The sequence below is a fragment of the Phacochoerus africanus genome, chromosome X, assembly GCF_016906955.1.
Source record: "Phacochoerus africanus isolate WHEZ1 chromosome X, ROS_Pafr_v1, whole genome shotgun sequence".
Taxonomy (NCBI): domain Eukaryota; kingdom Metazoa; phylum Chordata; class Mammalia; order Artiodactyla; family Suidae; genus Phacochoerus; species Phacochoerus africanus.
In genome coordinates this window covers 90,123,824-90,144,382 of record NC_062560.1, presented here as the reverse complement: position 1 = coordinate 90,144,382, position 20,559 = coordinate 90,123,824, and the positions used below count along the sequence as shown (strand labels likewise).

The 20,559-nt window shown below is 37.5% G+C and overlaps 1 pseudogene; it reads left to right on the top strand.

Moving 5' to 3' along the window:
* The first annotated feature begins 16,695 nt into the window (after nucleotides 1-16,695).
* On the top strand, nucleotides 16,696-17,273 carry LOC125118096 (heterogeneous nuclear ribonucleoprotein K-like; annotated as a pseudogene).
* Nucleotides 17,274-20,559: the final 3,286 nt, after the last annotated feature.

Sequence of the window (20,559 nt, the reverse complement as noted above, 5' to 3'; positions counted from 1 at the left end):
TATATACACATATATATATGTATACACACACACACACATATATATATATGTATATTAATTCTGGGGTTAGAAAATTATCAGTAGATACTAAAATTAGTAGGGAAAAGTTTGATAAGGTAAAGAATATACACATGGCTTCAAAATGTTTCCTCACAAATTGCTAATTATTTACAAAAGGAAAAAAAAAAATTACTAACTACATAGTGGAGAAACCTTGAGGACACCACCTTAACCAAGTCTTCAAATTTAGCCTCACCAATACTGAGACAAACTCAGCTCACATTCCCACTAATAACATGATAACATGCACTAAAAATGGTACAACCTCTATTTAGTGGTATTTCTACCAAAAATGCATAACCTGAACCTAAGTATGAGGAAACAGCAGGCAATCTCAAATTGAGGGTCATTCGTAAAATAATTGGTATTCACATTTCAAATATTTCAGATTTAAAGAACACAAAGTCTCAAAAACTGTTACACGTTTAAGATGATAAAAGAGATAATGACAATTAAATGCCACGTGTGATCCTGGATTTGATCCTGCATTGGAAAAAAAAAACTAGCTAGAAAAGACATGATTAAGGCAACTACACAAATTTGAATATAGACTTCAGATGAGACAAAACCAATGTATTAGTGTTAAATCTCCTGATTTTGATAACTGTACATTGGTGTATGTAATAGAATAAACTTGTTCTTAACAAATACACACTTAAGTGTATACGGTTAAAAGTGTGTATCTCCAACTTATGCTCCAATTGTTCAGAAAAAATATATATAATGTTATAACTATATAATTTATGTTATAAATTAGATATCTATATCTAATATATAGGTATAAATATTAGATATACATATTAAAGATATCAGGAATTAAAAAGTAAAAAGGGAAAAAGTTCATCTGTTAAAAAAAAACATGATTCTGTTAACTGGTATACAGGAATTCTTTGTGCTACGCTTGAAAATTTTCAACTCCATACCAAGCAGTTAAAATTAAAGGGTTAAGAACTGAACCTGTGTAGTCATCAGGAATGTCATATAATTGCACAAACATGGAATTTTTTTTAAAAAAAATGAGCCCTAGTTTAAAAAATTAAAAAAAAAAACCTTACTTCCCCATCAGTCTTGATAAATGTAGCCAAGGTAGGAAAAAATTTAAAAAGGAAAAAGAGCAGTCCTCTTCCCCAAGCAGAAGTCCCTTGCAGGTCTCCCATTTTATTTTATATCTTAGGCCTGGACAAATTATTTCTAAATGTTATAAATTAAATTCTTTACCCTTCAGTGTTGAATGTCAGCTATAATAAAGGATAAATATTATTATCTAGCAACAGTAGCTTACAATGTGTATGTAATATATATATAATATACATAATATGTAATATAATATATATTCCATGGCTAAGATGACTTCCTAGGTAGTACTCTTTATATAATGATAGCGCTTGTAACTATTACATCCCTAGTACAGACTTCTCTTCAAACTCCAGACTTATATATCCAATTATATCTTTTACTTCTGCATTTGAACAGCTAAAATACATTTTAAATTTATCAAATCACAAACTGAACCCTTCATTTAACTTTTAGCTTCAACTTTCCAATCTATTCACGCCCCTCCACCCAGTTTTCTCCATTTTAGTAAATGGTATCACCATCCTATTCAGTTGGCAAAGAAGGAAACCTAAGAGCCATCCCTTAATTATCTCTTCCTGCACCCCTCCATATCCAATCAATTAACAGGTCCATTCTCCTTCCAAATTATATCTCAAATATATCTACTTCTTTACATGCCCATTGCCACCATCCTAGCATCATCAATTACCATCCCTTAAGGAACTACTGTAGTAGCTTTCTAATCAGTCTCCCTACCTTCACTCTTTCCATCTATTCTCTAATGATAGCCAGAATGAGCATTTTAAAATGTAAAGCATGTGCTTGTTGGCCATCTGTATATCTTCCTTGGAGAAATGTCTATTCAGGTCTTTTGCCCATTTTTCCATTGGGTGGTTGGCTTTTTTGCTGTTGAGTTGTATAAGTTGTTTGTATATTTTAAAGATTAAGCCCTAGTCAGTTGCATCATTTAAAACTATGTTCTCCCATTCTGTAAGCTGTCTTTTTGTTTTCTTTTGGGTTTCCTTTGCTGTGCAAAAGTTTGTCAGTTTGATTAGGTCCCATGGTTTATTTTTGCTTTTATTTTTGTTGCTTTGGGAGACTGACCTGAGAAAATATTTGCAAGCTTGATGTCAGAGAATGTTTTGCCTATGTTCTCTTCCAGGAATTTGATGGTGTCTTGTCTTATATTTAAATCTTTAAGCCATTTTGAGTTTATTTTTGTGCATGGTGTGAGGGTGTGTTGTAGTTTCATTGATTTGTGTGCATCTGTCCAGGTTTCCCAGCAATACTTGCTGAAAAGGGTTTTTCCCATTTTATATGGTGAAGCCTGATAATGGAAGAAAATAGAATGTATACATGTATGTGTAGCTGGGTCACCATGCTGTACAGTAGGAAAAAAATTGTATTGGGGAAATAACAATTAAAAATTTTTTAAAATAAATTAAAATGTAAGGCAGCTCATGTCATTATCATGCTTAAAGTATTCCATTGGCTTCCCGTTATGATTAGCATAGGGTTCCAACTTTTTACCCTGTTGAAAAGGCTCCACATGACCTAGCCTCTAACTACCTGTATGTTTTAGTCCAGCCAGGCTACTACAATCCTTAGACTGGATTGCTTATAAATCAAAGAAATGTATTCCTTACAGTTCTAGAAGCTAGGCACTAACTTCAAAGATCAAGAAACTAGCAGACTTAGTGTCTAAAGAGGGCCCATTTCTTGATTCATAGATTGGCTGTCTTTTCACTATATCCTCATGTGTTCTCAAGTGGAAAAAGAGGAAAGAGAGCTCTCTGGAGTCTCTTTTTTAAGGGCAATAATCCCCAGTTTCTAAGGGTTTCTCTCTTATGACCTAATCAACTCACCAAAGCCCCACCTCCTAATACCACCATACTGGTCATTAAGTTTAAACATAAGAATTTTGGGAGGGACACAAATATTCAGTCTATAGCACTCTCTGACCTCATGTCCCACTATCCAAGCACTTGCTCTCTATGGCCCAGCCACACTGGCTTACAAGGTGTTCCTCCAAAGAGCAAAGCACACTCTAACCTGAGAGCTTTTGCAAAGAATTTACCTCTGTCTGGTATGCTTTCCTTCCCAGATCTCTCACTTTAATATAGACCTCTGTGCAAATGTTACCTTCCCAAGGACACCTTTCCTGTCATTTTCCTTACCTTCGCCTTATTTTCATTTTAGCATTTACCACTACCTTTCTATATTATCTTTGTTTATTGTTGTTTATTGTTTATTATAATATCTATATCATAATATCAGGTCCATGAAAGTATACAGCTAGGTTTATTTTTTTAGTACTACATCCCCAGTAAGGACCCAATAAATAGTTGCTAAGTGAATAAAATTTTCACAGTAAATAATCCAGGATCAAATGTTAGACAATACTTTAGACAAGTCCAATATTTTTATAGGAGCAGTCCCTTAAGCTAAATAAATAAATAAATAAATAAATAAATAAATAAATAAATAAAATAACAGAGATATAAAATGACATATTAAAGGTGACAGAATTTTCTGGTGACAGAGCCAAGGCTAGTGTTGAGATCTTCTAATTCCTAGCCTAGCATTCCTTTTTCTGGTCCATTCTGTCTATTGCTGTCAGTAACACTGAGAAAAATATTGAGAAAATACTTTGCTGAACTATATAATGTCATACTGCTTAGAACAAAAAAGACCCTGAACTGTGGAATGAATTCAGTATTCTTTTTACTCAGCAGCTGTTTATTTACCATCTACCATATGCAAGGCACTGTGCCCATTGCAAAGGTGAACAAAAAGCAACTCTAGAAAAGAGAATAAACCAAATTAATCAACTGCAAGACAGAATGAGATGAGTCTCACATGGGTGGTAAAAATATATTGTGTGAGTCCAGAGAAGGAATTAATTATGCATAGCTGATTCAGGATTATAAAAGTTTTGATAGAAGAAGTAATATTTGACATGGGCCTTAGAGGATGAGAATGGCAAGTAAATGGGGGAATGACATGAACAAAGACATGGGGGGATGCAAACACATGTATTTTGGAAAGAGCAAGCAGTACAGTTAAACTGATCCATGGGTCTCTGTGGTACTATGGTTATCAATAAAGTTGGAAAAATAGTTTGGGGCAAGAATATAAAAGGTTTTGTATATCTGACTAAGCCAAGAATTTGGGATTCATTTCTTGGGAATTCAACTATCACTAGCTGAATGAATGTTAAAAAAGAGAGAAATATTCTTTCTTTTGGTAAAGTGGAATAACAAGACCTGAGCAATGCTTTAGAAAAATTGATCTGTGGAGTTCCCGTCATGGCTCAGTGGTTAACAAATCTGACTAGGAACCATGAGGTTGCAGGTTCGATCCCTGGCCTTGCTCAGTGGGTTAAGGACCTGGTGTTGCCATGAGCTGTGGTGTAGTTTGCAGATGCGACTTGGATCTGGTGTTGCTGTGGCTCTGGCATAGGCCAGTGACTACAGCTCCAATTAAACCCCTAGCCTGGAAACCTCCATATGCCGTGGGTGCGGCCCTAGAAAAGACAGAAAGCCAAAAAAGGAAAAAGAAAAAGGAAGGAAGGAAGGAAGGAAGGAAGGAAGGAAGGAAGGAAGGAAGTGAATGCAAGTAAGGAAAGAAAGAAAGACATAAGAAAGAAATAAAGAAAGAAAGAAAGAAAGAAAGAAAGAAAGAAAGAAAGAAAGAAGAAGAAGGAAGGAAGGAAGGAAGGAAGGAAGGAAGGAAGGAAGGAAGGAAGGAAGGAAGGAAGGAAGGAAAAGAAAGACAGAAAAAGAAAGACAGAAAAAGAAAAAAGAAAAATTGATCTGGAAGCTTTGTATTTGATCGATTGGATTGGTACGACAGTTTTGTGATTGGTGAAGAAACTGAGATGGCATTCAAAGTGAGGCAGCAATATGAGCATACTCTTGGGAAAGAGACAAATGGTATTTGTGAGATTAATCTATTTAACTTGAACATGAGGAGTTACAGAAAATTAAGTTGGATAGGAGAGGTGGAGATGAATCAGAGATGACTTTGAAAGCTAAAGCATATACTTTAGGCATAAACTATACACTTTATATATATTGAAGGCATATAGGTCAGTTTGGTGGTTAGAAATGAACCAGGCAAGAGATAAGGAGGCCCTGAAAAGGAAAGTAGTGATAGGACTTTCCAACTAGTGATCAGATCAATCATGCAGACTTTGACAATTTACATGCGAGGAAAAAAAAATGACCAAATTCAGTGCTCTGGTATAAATCAGACTTTCAAACCCTTTTTTTAACCACAAGCCACAGTAATAAATATATCTTATGTCACAACTCAATGGACATGTGTGCACACATGTACACACACAACAGAAATAACATTTCCCAAACATACTTTCTCTTATCATCTGCAATACTTACTATCTTATTCTATTTTCTATCTCAGTTAAAAATACCAATCACAATATTTGATGCTGACTTATAACTGCCTAATGGGTCATATCCCATAGTTTGAAAAATATTGCCCTAGATTTAGTCTTAGTGATTTGGATGTCACGAACTCACATATATCTCCAGGTCATGGGATTCACTTTATACTTGTCTAATTATCTACCAAAAGTTAATCAATTTGACCAAAAGTAAATAATTCCAAACCTGGATAAATTATGCCTTTTGAAACCTACCTCTTAACAACACTATCATTGAAAAGACACTCACCTACCTCACATCAGACTACTTCGATAACCTCAGGCCTAGTCACTCTGCCATCAAACACACAACTGTCAGGGTAATCTGGCTACATCTTCCATGGTTTTCTCTACTGCCTAGTCCAAAAAGCTTAAACTATATGTTTTAGATTTCAAGGTTCTCCATAATTTATCTCCACCTTTTCTATCTAACTTCATCTTCTACAACTTCTCATGTTCAAGTCAGACTGATTAAGTGCACATATACTGTTTGTTCCTTCCTCTAGAGCGTGCTCATACTCTTGCCTCTGCTTTGAATGTCTTCGCCTTATTTTTCAACCTATTACAAAAATTCCTACCCTAGTCCATCTACTTTAGGAGGTATTTTCTGTTAAATACTATGCCTCATACTGAATTCCTTTAACAAACACACACACACAACCACAGGGTGTTTGACTTTGCCATTGTGTGCTCTCTATTTCAATTGTATTAGCTTTAGCTCCAAAAGATGATTAGCGGAAAAAGCATAAACTTTGGATCCAGATAGACCTAAGTTTAAATCTGGAATCTGCCATTTAACAGTCAATGCCTCTTTTGGCAATTTCTTCTCTAAGATTTAAACCACATATCCATTAAGTACCAATAACAGTGCCTCCTTCACAGGGTTATTTTGAATGTTTATATGAGATAGCATGTGTAAAGGATATAGCACAACACCTGATATGATGCAACAACTATTTTCCTTTGCATGTTCTTTCACCGAAAAGAGGTTTCATGTGTTATATAGTACCTAACAGAGGATTGAGTACATAGTAGACTTATTAAAATCTGCTTATTTACTGATTAGTCAATTCATTCTCCTTCACCAGCTTTGTATAGTGGTCCCTCCTTATCTGTGGTTTCACTTCCCACGGTTTCATTTCCCTGCAATCAAACACTGTCTGAAAATGTTAAATGGAAAATTGCAGAAATAAACAATTCATAAATTTTAAATTATGTGCTGTTCTGAGTGTGATATTTTTTTTTGTCTTTTGTCTTTTTTTGTTGTTGTTGTTGTTCTTGCTATTTCTTGGGCCGCTCCTGCGGCATATGGAGGTTCCCAGGCTAGGGGTTGAATCACAGCTGTAGCCACCGGCCTACGCCAGAGCCACAGCAACGTGGGATCCGAGCCGCGTCTGCAACCCACACCACAGCTCACGGCAACGCCGGATCGTTAACCCACTGAGCAAGGCCAGGGACCGAACCCGCAACCTCATGGTTCCTAGTCGGATTCGTTAACCACTGCGCCTCGACGGGAACTCCCTGAGTGTGATATAATTTTGAACCAACTTGCTCCATCCTACTTGGGATGTAATTTATCTCTTTGTCCAGCATATCCAGCCCTTTAGTCACTTAGTCATTCAAGTTATCATTCAGTCATTCAAGTTATCAGATCTACTGTCATGGTACCACAGTGCTAGTATTCAAGTAAGCTCTATTTTACTTAGTAATGGCCCTAAATCTCAAGAGTAGTGATGCTGGCAACTCAAGCCAATAATAAGCTGTAAAGTGCTTCCTTCAAGTAAAAAGGTGAACATTCTCAACTTACTAAAGAAAGAAAAAAATCATATGCTGAGCTAAGATCTACAATAAAAATCAATTATCTATCAACAAAATTGTATAGAAGGAAGAAGAAATCCATGCTCCTTTTCCTGTGACACCTTAAACTGCAAAAATTGTAACATAATGGGTGATATGTGCTTAGTTAAGATGAAAAAGGCATTAAATGTCTATAGTAAGATATTTTGAAAAAGAAACAAACCATATTCACGTAACTTTTACTACAGTATATTGTTATCATTTTTTGTTTTTGTTTATTTTGTTTATTTTTAATTTTTTTGGCTGCAACTGCGGCATGTGGACATTCCCAGGTCAGGGATTGAACCCATGCCATAGCAAGGGCCCAAGCCACTGCAGTGACAATGCTGAATCCTTAACCCACTGCACCATAAGGGAAATCCCGTTGTTCTATTTTATTATTAGTTATTATCTTTAATCTCTTATTGTACCTAAATTATAAATTAAACTTTATCATATGTATGTATAGGAAAAAAAACATAGTATAAATAGTTACTATCTGTGGTTTTAAACAATCATTTGGGAGTCTTAGAACATAGCACCTACAGATAAGGGGAGACTACTGTATATAACTAAATTTCCCTGGTCAGTATCGCCAACTGAACAGTGAAGCAAGAAATAAAGGTAAATCTTGTTACTTTTTCATTTGGCTTACTTTTGGTGAAAATCAGCAATGAGAGGTTTCCAAAGATGTTTTGAGAAATAGGTCTAGCAGATAGACACTGAAAAAGCAGTGCTTCCCCAGATCACCTTTGTGTTGCTGGGACTCTTCTTCTACTCTTTACTGCAGTTACCTTTGTTGTGTTTTCCTCTGCAGACTAAATTGCACCAGGGGAATCAGACATGTCCATTACTTAATTGTGATCTTCACTAGAAAATGTTCACATTTGTTCACATTTCTGAAAGAGCATATTCCATTATTATTATTTTTTTTATGACCACACCTGGGCCAGGGATTGAATCCCAGCCACAGCTTCAACCTACTCCCCTACTCTGCAGCTGGGGAAATGCCAGATCCTTTTAATCCACTGTGCCAGGCTAGGATTGAACTCATGCCTCTGTGTTACCTGAGCCGCTGCAGTCGGATTCTTAACTGACTGTGCCACAGCAGAAACTGCATTCCAGTCATCATTAAACTCTAGTTTTCATTTTGCTTTGTTTCATAAAAGTCTCAAGAAATTTCCTCCTGCCTCTGCTCCAAGAAAGCAGAGCTCTGGTGACTAGAAACAGCAGGATCTTGAGGAATTGTCCACTGAACTCTGGGAGATGGTGACAGATCCAGAAATAATGTGCCCCATTGTTTTTCACAAAGGACAAGTAAAAGAAAGACCACCTCACTTACATGTAGGAAAAGAAAAATGTCTTTCATTGCATTGTGATGTATTGTTGCAAACTGCTTTTGCTCAACTCTCTAGTTTTAGTTATATTGTATTATAAATAGTTCTATCATTGTGATATAAACATGCTAAGCTAATTTTTCACATGGCTCAACTGGATCTGTTACTGTTTTGAAGCTGAACATCAGAACAGATATGGTCCTTAAAGTTTTTATTTTTTTGGCCACAACTGCAGAATGTGGATGTTCTGAGCTCATTCCTAAAGGAAAAATTGAAGATTTACATTAATTTGTCTAAGGATTATATTTAGAAATTTAAAGATTGCTTATTCCAAGGCTCTCTTTAAAGAACTGAAAACACAGTTCACAGAAAAGTGAAATGTAATAGCTGTGAAATATATTAAAACATGTTTAATACTAATCATAATAAGATAAATCAAATAAACCTATAATGACGTATAGTTTCTGCTATATGCTTGGCCAAGTGGAAAACATTTGAGGAAAAACTGTATTGACAATATTTTGGGGAATCAGGTATTCTCAGACACCTGTTAATGTCATTATACATATATAGAAATTTTATAGAAGTGGAACTGTTAGATATTTTTTAATATTACCATTCATTTTATCAGTATTATTGCAAAAATAGTCTTGAAATTTTGTGGATCCCTTGACAAGGTCTTAGGGCTCCTAAGAATCTTTGGTCCATTCTTTGCGAAGTACTGTTACATGCAATTGAATATTGGATGATATTCAAGAGATGGGAAAATAATGACTGTACTTAAATAAGAGGTTGGAGTTATAAGGGATATTTTTCAGTGTGTACATATTTGTAACTTACATTTTTTGCTTAATGCAAGCATTATATATTCAAAAATAAAGACTCACAGAGGTACCCTCTTTGCTTCTTTAATAAATCTAAATGACTTCACCAAGAATTCTTAACAAAAGTCCTATGTTTGAGAATTGTGGCTTATATTTTTTATGACTTTGTGATCATTTCATAAATGTCACACAGCTATCATAATAGCTTGAAAAGCATTAGGATTCCATTGGACATAGGCCTTCATGCTCAAGTTTCACCCTTGTTTCCCCTTTCTGTCAAATAGTTAATGAAGAGTAAATAAATATTTAAAGGCCATAGGAAGGCCTTTTGCCATTGAAACTCCACACCACTAATATATCTGTTCTTTAGGAGTCTCATTTCTTTTTTTTTCTAAAGCACAAAATGCTGTACAAAAATCCTAGTGAACTCAATTCTCAAACATCCTATTCTATGTAAGAGGCTTTGACAAATAGCGATTCAGCACAAAATGTAATAATTCATTATATTTTAAATGGTTTTGATTTTGATCAAGCACACAGGAGGCTTTAAATAGGCAGAAATGGTCTTTATGAGGACTAAGGGCCCAGCTGTGGATCTCATCTAATGGCCCTTCAGAGCCATGTGTCCCAGCACTTGACCCAATTTGGCCTTAGCAAAAGAGAAATGTTCATATTAGAAAAGTAAAGTTCCATGAACTTGCATGGTTCACTTAAAGGAAAATCCAACTCCATTAAGCATTAGTGAAGCATCTGGTTTTCAGTGTTCACTTCTCAGTTTAAGGACGCTCAACTCTAATCAAATTTGAGCAAGAGATCTCTCCTCATTGTAACATTCTCAATACTGGAACTTCAATGATCTAGGAGACTGGCATAACCATCAACTCAATCAGCCAAGCAGGAAATGAGGAAGTTATTCACTTGACTTCTTTTCTCTTTCCCCTTTCCAATTTGTCATTGCCAAGACATAGAAATCTTCTTCCACTTAAGAGTCTTCAATGGCAATGAATCATTTACAAGATAAAATCCAAGTTCCTTAGCATGCCACCAAGGACCCTGAATCATTTGGTCCTTTGCCTATCACTCCAGCCCTTCTCCACTTGTCCACTTGATAAATTACAACCCATCTTTAAAAACAATGCACAGATATCACAACTCTATGAAGCATTTCCAGATAAATTCTGCTTTTGGTTACTGTTCCTTTACTTATCACTGATTTCTCTTTTTCAAAAGCCACCCCTTTTGCAAAACCTTCCACCACACTCTACCTCCACTCAAGATGAATTCTGGGTTGGTTCCCATAATTTGTGGAAACTGAGCCTCAGAAAAGCTAAATACCTTGTTCAGCTTCACATAGCTGGCAAAAGGGTAGGACAAGGATTTAAACTCCTGTTTGGGAGTTCCCACCATGGCTCAGTAGTTAATGAATCCGACTAGGACCCATGAAGTTGCGGGTTTGATCTCTGGCCTTGCTCAGTGGGTTAAGGATCTGGCATTGCTGTGAGCTGTGGTGTAGGTTGCAGATACGGCTTGGATCTGGTGCTGCTGTGGCTCTGGTGTAGGCCGGCAGCTACAGCTCTGATTAGACCCCTAGCCTGGGAACCTCCATATGCTGTGGGAGCAGCCCTAGAAATGGCAAACAGACAAAAATAAATAAATAAATGAATAAATAAATAAAAAATAAATAAACTCCTGTCTGTGTGTCAAGTCCTGCACTGATTCCAATAATCTACTGTTGATCTATGAAGGTTAAATATGACATTTTCAACAAAGAGACAATACCAATACCTAATGGTAACTTAATCTGTGTGGAAGTGACTGACACCCTATGATAAAGGCTTATTATTTTGTAGCCCCCCTCTCCCTTGATTACCTTTCCCAGAATCCCCTCTTTGAAAACAATACCACTACAACAGACCCCAGGAAGCATGCTAAAACAAGCATGATCATCATTTTCCTCTAGTCTGTGTAGTCACTCATGTATAGTAGTAAGGTTAAGATATAAGAATTCTAATTTAAAATGAATAAAAGGAGGAGTTGTCCCCCCAAACCCAGTGTATACTCAGAACAATACTCACTAGAGGCCATTAAATGAGAGCCATGCCAAAACTAGTCAAGTGGCGAAAAGTAGATAGATGGTTTCCTGGGACCAGGAGTGAAGGGATTAACTACAACTTTTCAAGGTTACATGAGTACATGTATTTGTCAAAACTCATTAGTGGGTGTACTTTATTGAATGTAAATTCTATCTCAATGCATTCAATTTAAAAATAAATGAATGGAAGAAAAGGTGTGTGTGTATGTCAATTTGCTGTGCAGAAGAAATTAGCACAACATTGCAAATCAACTATACTCTAATAAATATTTTTTTAAAAAAATTTAAATGCATGAAATAAAAATCTATTTAGGAGTTACTTAAATAGAACTTAAGTAAATTTTTAAAATATGTACTGCCTTAAGTCAACTTGAGGAATTAAATGGGAGTATGTTGAAAAAAATTAGAAAATGTTTTAATTTACAGCAAATATATCAAAATACCTGGTTTATTTAAAGTTGGATTTAATTTACCTCAATTTGATTTACACATTACTTTTCAGGAGCCTGTTGTATCTTGTAATGGAAGAGGAACACTTAATAGTCTGCTAGAGATTGAGAAATCAGTCAGTGATACTAGAAATTGCCACTTGACTCATAGGGATGGAGCATATAGCCAGGTTGCTTATTGAATTAAGCAGAGAATGGAGATTAGGAAGGGAATAAAGTTGTCTTTTCCCTTTCAAAGCTTAATATCTAGTGACCATGTCTGATAAATTAGTGCATATAAAATCCAAAATAACCCAGGAGTCCCCATTGTGGCTCAGAGGAAATGAATCTGAATAGCATCCATGAGGATGCAAGTTTGATCCTGGCCTTGCTCATTGGGTTAAGGATCGGGCATTGCTGTGAGCTGTGGTGTAGGTGGAAGACAAGGCTCGGATCTGGTGTTGCTGTGGCTGTGGTATAGGCCAGTGGCTACAGCTCTGATTTGGCTCCTAGCCTGAAACCTCCATACGCTGAGAGTGCAGCCCTAAAAAGCAAAACAAACAAACAAAAAAACAAATAAACAACAACAACAAAAAATCCACAGTGACCCCTCTCTCCCTTAGCCTCCTCCCACACAGTTCTCCAACTCTGTCCAGTCTCTAAGTGATTTACTTTCTCTATGCTTCCGTATCACCCTTGTCAGACTTTTATCAGATATTTAGGCCACCATTGCAGTCACTATAACTACATGCTGATTTTCAGCACTCCTCCTCAACTAGATGGTGAGATTCTTGACAATAAGGATCATAATTTATTCATCTCTGAATCCCCAAAACCTATCATGATACCTAGCACATAGTGCATATAAAAAGATCTGTGATTGAAACAACTTTCTCATACTTGGACCTCTCACTGAAAGGCACCACAATCCATCCAGCTGAACAAGAAGAAACCCAAGCATTACTTAAGAGATACCCATTTATTCACCTAACACTCCACAATCTAATCCATTACTGAGTCCTATTGATCTTACCTTCTAACTAGCCTCTCAAGTCCCTCCACATCTCTTCATAGCCACATCTTCCATTCTGGTCCAAGATACTATCATCTCTAGCCTGGACTAGAACAATCCTATCTATTCTGGTTCCCCTCCAACTCATTCTCTATACTGAATCCATCCAATGAGGTCATTGCCATACCGTTCCTTAAAATCACTTTAATGGCTTTCCATTGCTTTTAGGATAAAGAGGTGATCTTTAGTGCACCATAAAGGTCCTATATTTTCTATTCCCTAGCCACTTCTCTAGCTTCAGCTTGTTCTAGTCTTTTTCTCCCTTACTTCATCCCAGCCAGCTGCAGTTGGTCTTATTTTAGCTGCTGGTATTTAGCATGATCTCTCCACAGAGCACACTTGCACATGCTGATGCTTTTGCCGGAAAAGTCTTCCCTTCCTTTCCTTTCCTAGTTAAAGCCTATTTACTCTTTGTATCTCTCCTTAAGCTTTAGTTCCTCTAAGAAGTCATCCCTGAACTCTCTGATGAGGTCAAATCCCCCTAACACGTGTTCATTTAACACATGTACCTCTTTCCTTCATACTATTTTCTCAATTAAAACTTCATATTTATTTGTATAATGGTTTAAGGTCTGTTTCTCCTATTAGATTTTAAGCTCTTAAAATTAATTATGATTTTGCTTCCCACTGCATTCCCAGAGTTTTTCACAGTGCCTGATACAGTAGGATCTCAAATATATATATAATATATATCATATATATTACCCACTGCACCAGTGCAGAATCTCCTACAGTGCCTCTCTGAGTCCTAAGTCTTGCCTCAGAGGCATATATATATATATATATATATATATATATATATATATATATCCATATCCCATGGCACACAGAAGTTCCCAGGCCACATACTGACCCTGAGCCACAGAAGTGACAATGCTGAGTCCTTAACTTCTAGGCCTCTAGAGAACTCCCCAAATATATTTTTAAATAAATAAAAGAATACAGCTATACAGAAACAACAGCAAACTAAAGAACACATATTTTTACTTTTAGGAATTTCTATTACTCATTCAACAAATACTCTTTAAGCTACTCTGTGCTAAAGGGATAGGAATGCAAAGGGGCAGGGTAGATGTAATTCCTATCCTAATGGATCTTACAAGCTAGTGTAATGAGAGGGTTATTTTTCTATTTTATTTATAAAGTTATATTTTCTATAACTTAAATAAAGTATTATTTTTATTGAGTAAGTTACTTGAAATTTTGGACTTTTAATGTGTTATTAGAAGCTGCTTTGTTCTATCACTGTGACTTTGGACAAGTTACTTAACCTCAAGAGTTTTTACTTTCTTACCACTAAAATAATAATACCTACTTCAGAAGGCTTTTGTGAAGTTATCATTCAATGAGATGATGAAAATTATAATCATAATAGCTATCACTTATTGTGAACCAACTATGTGCCAGGTTCTATGCTCCTTTAATTGTACTACACTTAGGGAATTGCCCTCCTGTTGGGAGTAAACATCAAACTAAGAATTCAGAACCAGACGTCCAGAGGTTATAAATGCAACTGCTAGTCTAGGCAGGCTGTCACCTTCAGAATGGCCAGCAAGCTTAAATGTCAGTTTGATCTCAATAAACCTTGGGAGGTGGAGAATGTGCAGCAAGTGCTAAGTATCCCAGCAGCAGGTGGTGTGCATGCACGAGGAGTCAAGGGCCACAACCAATGCAACCTTCCAACTTAGAAGACTTGTATTCAAAATTGAGACCTAGCAATGAGTTTGCACAACTAAATCTATTCTCTCCTTTCCTTACATGTAAAAGAGAGAAAATTGGGAGTTCCCATTGTGGGTCAGCAGGTTAAAAGCCCAACATAGTTTCTGTGAGGATGCAGGTTTGATCCCTGGCCTCCCTCAGCAGGTTAAGGATCTGGGTATTGCTGCAAGCTGTGGTGTAGGTCACAGATGTGGCTTAGATCCAGTGTTGAGGTTGGTTGTGGCACAGCCTGCAGCTACAGCTCTGATTTGACCCTTAGCCTGGGAACTTCCATATGCTGCAGGTGTGGCTATAAAAAGAAAAAAAAAAAGAAAAGATAGGAAATTGGAAGAATCTGAAAGGAAATTTAGAGTCACTTTTCCTAAAGCATGGGGCTGGAATAGGGAATAGGCAACTGCACACTCGCTGTGTGGCCTTGAACAAGTCATGTAACTTGTGAATCTGAGCTTCGTTACATATCAATTGCGGCTTGCACTTTTCAGGGCTGTGGTGAAATAAATATATGTAAAGTGATGTTATATGGTACCTGAAATATATAATAAATAATGGCAGTAGTTATTATGGCATTAGTTATATTCCTCTAGCTCTGAGGAATTCAAAAGTCAGCTAAATACAGGATGCCATCCAAACATATCAGCAAAAATACAGGTACAAATGTCATGCTTGATATTTAACAATTAGATGAGGTTTGGAAAAATCATGACAAGTAGCTTTCTTACACTGTCCTCATTCTGGAGAAATATGTTACATAGGGCCTAGGAGCTGCAGTTTTCATGGATCTCCTATAGTCATTACCAGTCACCCCACACAATTTAGTACTTCCTGGTATTCTACCCTATATACCATGCAGATAGTTCCATAGTATATCTCTCTATCCTAGACTTTCCCTTAATGCAGGACTTATATATCCCACTGCTGCCTACTCAACAGCTCCTCCAGGATGTCTAATGGGTATCTCTCGCTCTCTCTCTTTTTCTTTCTTTCTTTCTTTTTTTTTTTTTTTTGGACTTTCTAAGGCTGCACCTGCAGCATATGGAGTTTCCCAGGCTAGGGATCGAATCGGGCCTATAGCCTCCAGCCTATGCCACAGCCACAGCAACGAGGATCCAAGCTGCGTCTGCAACCCACACCACAGCTCACGGCGATGCCGGATATTTAACCACTGAGCAAGGCCAGGGATCGAACTTGTGTCCTCATGGATACTAGTCAGATTCCTTTCCACTGAGCCATGACGGGAACTCCTCCTCTAATGGGTATCTCAAATAAAACATGGCCAGGAATTTCCCTGGTAGCCTAGCAGTTGGGGATCTGGCATTGTCACTGCTGTGGCTGGGGTGCTATGGTATGGTTCTGATCCCTGGCCCAGGACCTTCCCTATGCTGCAGATGTGAACAAAAAACTCTCCTCCCAAAAAAACAAAATGACAAAAAATGGCCAAAACAGAATTCTTAAATCTTGCCAGAAAATCTTGCCTCCCTCAGTATTTTCCATTTAAACAGCACTACTGTCTACTCTATTACTAAATCCAAAACCCTAGGAATCATCATGAGGAAGTGCGGTCATTTCTATCTCTATAATATCTCTTGAATCTGTTCACATTTTACTATCTCTGTCACCACCACTCTAGTCCAAGCCATCATCATCTTTCTTTTAGATGCTGTAATAACCTCTTTACTTGTGTCCCTGACTACTTCCATCTGTTCTCCATGGATCATCCACAGGAAGATTATTTTATTTTATTTTATTTTTTGGTTCACTAAATTTATTTTAAAAATCATAAAAGGTTTCTTACAAAAGAACATTACATTCTCCACCCAGGGACATATGGACTATTGCTACTTTTTTTCCCTGTTCCCCCCCACCCCCACCCCGCCACCCACGCCAAATGTTATAGTGACCACAAAGCAAAGTGTTAGCAGAGCTCGGAATCTTCCTCTTTCACCACCACCACCACCTAGAGGAGGAGATCTAGTGGCTTATGACAGAAGAGGAAGACCTGGAGACCACGAGGATGGCATGGCTGGTTTCGGTGCTGAGGAAACCTGGGACTCTGCAGTAGATACATGGAGCCCGTCAGTGTGGCAGATGGCTTATGAACCACCGGTGGCTCTGGATGGGATTATTCCTATGCAGGGGGCTGGGGCTCACATGGTGATTTTGGCGGACCTCTTATTACCACACAAGTAACTATTCCCAAAGATTTGGCTGGATCGAATATTCACAAAGGTGGTCAGCGGATTAAACAAATCTGTCATAAATCAGGAGCTTCAATCAAAATTGACGAGCCTTTAGAAGGGTCCAAAGATCGGATCATTACCATTCCAGGAATGCAGGACCAGATACAGAATGCACAGTATTTGCTGCAGAACAGTGTGAAGCAGTACTCTGGAAAGTTTTGCTAAGACTAGTGAGGAACTGAAGGAGTCCTGCATCTTTTTTCTTTGTCTTTTTATCTGCTTCTGTTTAAAAAGCCAACAGTCCTCTGCTTCATAGGTGTTCTGCATTTGAGGTGTAGTGAAATCTTTGCTCTTCACCAGATGTAATGTTTTAGTTCTTACAAACAGGGGTGGGGGTGGGGGAGGACGTGCATAAACTAACACTGAAATTTTGAAACAGCAGCAGAATGAGTGAATTTTAATTTTTGTTCATTATTGGTGGTTTAAAAGGAAGATTATTTTTTAATGCAAGTAAGAAGGAATGTGAGATTGTTCTACCTAAAGCCCTCCAATGGTGTCCTCTGACTCTTAGGATAAAGCCCAAAACCCTGTATGGACGGCACTCTACTATCTGGCCCTTGCCCATCTTTCCAATCTCATTCTTTCCCACAATCTCCACTACTCCCTGTGATCCAACCACACTGCTCTCTTCTTGATCCCTAAGCATGCAAGAATCTTTGGCCCCTCAAAGACAACACATGCTGTTCCCATTGAAATATTTTTTCTGTTCACTGTTCACCTAGATGGCTTTTTCTTACCTTTCAGGGTCCAACCTAAATGTTATTTTTTCTTCAAGTAGATCTTCTCCAATGACCCATTATGAAGTAAGGGCATACCTATTTCTCAGTTATTTTCCTTTATATCGCTTACTGCAATTATTAATTATGTACTTTACATGTGTTTATTTGAGTCTCATCTATTACCACTCACATTACACTATAAGCTCAATTAGGGCAGAACATGTCTCTTCTAGCTCACTTCTGCTCAGCACAATGAGTATTTGATGAAGGTTAGAAAAACATCAAATATATTAATTGTGGATCCAAGGTTGATAATCACTAACTTAGATAATAAATACTTGTTCACTTGTCCCCCAAATGTCCTTTTCCCCTTTCACATCATATTCTAGATAGGAGGTAAGTCAAATAGCATTACAGACATAATTTTACTGGCACAAAATATAAGGGTAGAGATATTAACAGATGTCTGATTTTAGAAGGGGGATCAGGTGATTAAATTATGATATTAAACACTTTCTATCAGAGAAATTCAAGCCCATTTTCTTCTCATGCAACTTTTATGCCAAAGTATAGAGTGAATCCTGACCATTAAAATTGAGCAAACAACTCAGGGTATTGATCCAATATTTTTAACATTTATTGTTACTGTCTTTCCATCTCATTTTCTTAGAATACAGCTAAGGAGAGTTATCAGAAACTGTAGGTAGGCTCTGATGCAAAGGATTCAAAACACACAAAACATTAAAATCCACTCATCCAACAAATATATTAAATGATTACTACATGCCAGATATACAATTGGTATTACTTCCAACCAGTCAGAGAGGATCAAGGTCATGTGCCCCAGAAAGGAAACCACCTTCTCTGCCTACTGACCCATGGCCTATGCTGCTTATCACTCAGGCTTCTGCATCTGGTGCTTCCCAGTTGCTTCTCAGGATCCCCACTGATTCACAGTGCCAAATCACGGAGAGATTTCTAGCTATATAAAGTACTCCCGCTACCAAGAAATGATTTATGGACTTGAACTGATGAATTATTTCCCCATTTGACAGCCAAAGGAGGCCATTTAACTGCCTTTTATAAACCACCAGTGATGAATCATAATGACATAAGGAATTGCTGGACAGGAAAAGGCCACTCTCCTTAACATGCTTGTCCTCGGGACTCATTTCCACCTCAGCTTTGTCTCGGCAGCCTTTACTCTCAGGATCACACATCATTAAAATGTCTTGCTGGCTGCAAAAAGCTCATTTATACAGACAACAATATTTGCTCTGACCACCTTAATTGACAAATTATTCCACATGATTGCATCTCCTTGAATGAAATAGTTTCACCTAAAATACCTACCTAGGTAGCCCTTTGCTTGAGTTTGTCATAGCCTCTGGTTGACTGCCTAATTTTTAAAATTCATCCCCTGTAAATTAAGCACCCTATTAAAAATATCAATTTGCCTTAGACCATTTATCAGACTGCTTTCTTGTGGTAAAATGGCTGTGAGGTCATCTTTGCAAATGTTCCAGTAATAATGATGATGATGATAATGATGCCACCAAAATAATTAATATCCTATATCAGGCACCTATTATTTCCCAGGCACTGTTATAAGTTTCACATATTTTCTTCACTCAGTACAGCTACCACACCTCCCCATTTTGTGTGATATAAAAACTGAAATTCAGAAGGGTAAACTAAAGTTCTCAAAGTCACACAGCTACTAAGGATTTGAATCAGATTTTTCTCATTCTGGATCAAGATACAAGGGAGAAAAGCAAGTTTTCAGAGTTTTCCACAGGTCTTCTCTTAGAATCAAATTATTTGTTTAGCTAAAATTCCTTTGTGTGTGCATATGCACACGTGTGACTTATGTATGTTTGTGTGTATATGTTTGCATATGCATATGTGTATATACATTGTAAAGTACAGTGCCTGACCCAATAAATGGGATTTCTCTGAACATCTACTCTGTTAGATCTAGCTCAGGGCTAATCTCCCACCATACTAAGTTTCTAGTTTTTATTCTTTGACAAGGGTTGGTTGCTCAAACCACTGCTTTCAGGTTAGGAGAGAGTAAGGTAGCTAAGATTCTCACAAATGAACATAATAGAACTAGGCAAATCTGTGCCCGTGGATCTCAGGTGCCTATACACCTAGGAATCATAATGCAATTCCTTCCCAAGCACCCTCTCCCTCACCCCTAACTCAAGGCAGAAAAGTCAGCCAAGGAGTCAATGATCACCTCAGGTGCTGGAAGAGAGCCACTGGAGCGGAACTGGCCTAGGTTGGGCACGTTTACCATATCCTGCTGCCATGTGCTCTAACTTGCTCACCCTCAGCCCTCCAAGTTGGTCTCCTACACAGCTACTTGCGAAATAATCCCACAAGAATGAATGTTCTCACAGTCCCTGACTTTGCAGAGAAACAAGGCTGTCTTTCTGCTGATCAGATAGTTTAATTGTTTGTTCATCTCCCTGTAGGGCATAGAAACATGACACAAACATTTTCCTCAGACAGAGACTGGAAATCTCTTTGACCATGGCTATTACCCACAGGGTTGAGAGATAGCATTGTGTCATAAATCGAGTCAGAGGGTGAGAAATAAGAAAGGAGAGACAAAATAAGAATGGCAGAAGGAGTTCCCTGGTAGCCTAGAGGTTTAAAGACTTGGCATTGTCACTGCTGTGCCTTGGGGTTTGATCCCTAACCTAGGAACCTACACATGCTGTGTG